The sequence below is a fragment of the Macrotis lagotis genome, chromosome 1 (genome assembly GCF_037893015.1).
Source record: "Macrotis lagotis isolate mMagLag1 chromosome 1, bilby.v1.9.chrom.fasta, whole genome shotgun sequence".
Taxonomy (NCBI): domain Eukaryota; kingdom Metazoa; phylum Chordata; class Mammalia; order Peramelemorphia; family Peramelidae; genus Macrotis; species Macrotis lagotis.
Genome location: NC_133658.1, coordinates 225,313,566 through 225,316,327, shown reverse-complemented (window position 1 = coordinate 225,316,327; position 2,762 = coordinate 225,313,566). Strand labels below are relative to the sequence as shown.

Below are 2,762 nucleotides of genomic sequence, written 5' to 3'. Positions count from 1 at the left end.
TATAACATAATAAAATGATCAATTTTATATTTTATATTGTTCTAGAGCTCTTGTTTGGTAAAAAATTATTTCCCTGTCCATAAATATGACAGATAAACTGTTATCCTAATTGGGTTATGATAGCAACCTTTATGCTTAAATCATATATTTATTTCTACCTTATCTTGGTATAGGGTGTGATGTGTTGTTCTATGTCTAGTTCCTGCCATACCATATTCCAATTTTACAAGCAATTTTGGCCAAATATTGATTTCTTATTCCAGAATTTGGAGTTTGAGGTTATCAAATATTAGATTATTTAGTCATTTGCAACTATTCTTTTATGTGTAGCTTATTCTGCTGATCCACCACTCTTTCTTAATCAGCCAAATACTGTTTCTTTCATATAGTTTTAGATCTGGTACAGCTAGGCCACCTTGCTCTAAAACTTTTTTTTCATTGATCCCTTCTTGACCTTTTATTCCTCCAGATGAATTTTACTACTAGTTTTCTAGCCCTACAAAATAATTCTTGGTAGCTTGCTTGATATAGAACTGAATAGATAGATTAATGTTAGGTAGAATTCTCATTTTTATTATATTAGCTCAATCTAATCAAGAACAATTAATATTTTTGTTATTATTTAGATCTGACTTCTTATATGAAGTGTTTTGTCACTGTGTTCATATACTTTATGGAATTGTCTTGGCAGGTATACTCTCAAATATTTTTGGTTGCCTACAGTTATTTTAAATTAAATTTCTCTTTCTAACTCTTGCTAATATATCAAAATAATGATGGTCTATTTTATATTCTGTTAATTTGCTAAAGTTATTGTTTCAAGTAGTTTTTACTTGATACTCCAGGATTCTCAATTTATACTATCATATCATCTGCAAAAAGAGATAGTCATGATTCTTTCTTGACTAGTCTAACCCCTTCCATATATTTTTCTTCCTATATTATTAAAGCCAACATTTCTAATACAGTTTGAATAAAAAATAGTCACTGCAGTAATCTTTCTTTCACCTTTGATATTGTGAATGCTTCTAGTTATGCCCATTGCACATAATGCTTACTGATGGTTATAGATAGTTGCTCTTTATCATTTTAAGGAAAATTCTATTTATTCCAATTTATGCTCTCATGGTTTGTTTACCACTTTTTCAACATGTTTCAATGTATTCATATGATTTTTTTAGTATTATTATTGATGTGGCTAATTAATGATGATTTTTTCATAACTTGCATATATGGTATAACCTGGTCTTGCCATATTATTCTCTTGATAAATTGCTATAAGCTCTTTACCAAATTTTACTGCAAAGGTTTTCCATTATTATTCAATAGGATTATTGATCTATAATTTCTGTTCTCTGTTTTGGGTCTTGCTGGATTAGGTATCAGTACCATGTTTGAGTCATAAAAGGAATTTGGTAGTTCTTCCTTATTTATTTTTTTCAAATAGTTTAATTAGAAGTTAAATTAATTGTTCTTTTAATGAATTCAATTATAAATCCAACTACTCCAGAAGATTATTTTTCCCTTAAGGAGTTCATTGATTTCTTGTTCAATTTCTTTTTTTTTCTTTAGAAAGATTTTATTAGAGTTGATTGCTCCCACCAAAACCCTTTGGCGTCTAGGTCCCATTCTCTGCAGGACAGCCTCTGCTGCCTGCCAGCTCCCAGCCTGCTGCTGAACTGAGAGAAGAGCTCCTCAGAGTCAAGCTATGGATCATGTACCCATTGACCTGGCCCTGTATCCAAGCACCTTAGGGCCTTTAGATCCAGTTCAGATTCAGAAGCTCATTCACAGGGGTCAAGAAGCCAAGAAGTTTGCCTATTGTCCCTACAGTAATTTGCCAGTGGGGGTGGCTCTCCTGACCCTGGATGGGAAGATTTTTTCAGGGTGCAACATAGAAAACGCTGCCTATCCACTAGTCATCTGTGCAGAATGTACTGCCATTCAGAAGGCCATCTCAGAAAGGGTACAAAGAGTTCTGGGCCATTGCTATTACCAGTAACTTGAAGAATGACTTTATCTCACCTTGTGGAGCCTGTAGACAAGTAATGAGGGAGTTTGGAAAATATTGGCATGTCTACATGTCAAAAGCAGATGATATGTATGAAGTCAAGACAGTCCATGAACTACTGCCTAGATCATTTGGACCAGATGACCTGCAGAAGCCCCAGTGAACCCTGAAGATGGAATTGTCCAATTGAGAGCCTTTTCAAGTATCTTGTCCAATAGTGCCATCCCCAGAGCAATATTGATATGAATCAACCCCAGGGCTAACTAGGCCCAAATTGCTGGTTGCTTCTCAATCTCCTGTTCAACTTATGAAACCTCTAAGTCATTTATATTTGAAGTGCTTTGAATCTGCTACATGGTAATAGAAGAAAGAACGCCAGTCTGGGAGTCAAGAGATCTGTGTTCTATTCTCAGCTCTGCCTCTAACTTCCTACGTGACCTTACAGTAATTATTTAGCCTCTCCAGGCCTCACTTTCCTTTTCTGTCAAATCATAATGTTGGCCTAAAACAAATGTTCTTAAACTTGTTTGTATCCTAGACTCTCCTAGGACACTCTGAAGCCTCTGAAGCCCTTCTCAGAAGAATGTTTTTAAATGTACAAAATAAAATACATACCATTACAAAAAAAAGATTTTATTAATTTTGAGTTTTACAATTTTTCCCCCATTCTTGCTTCCCTCCCCCCCACCCCACCCCTCACAGAAGGCATTCTGTTGATCTTGATTGAATGTGATGAGAGAGAAATCATATT

At 34.6% G+C, this 2,762-nt stretch overlaps 1 pseudogene; it reads left to right on the top strand.

Annotated features, from left to right (window-relative positions):
- The first annotated feature begins 1,693 nt into the window (after positions 1-1,693).
- Positions 1,694-2,259, top strand: LOC141515309 (cytidine deaminase pseudogene; annotated as a pseudogene).
- The last annotated feature ends 503 nt before the right edge of the window (positions 2,260-2,762 follow it).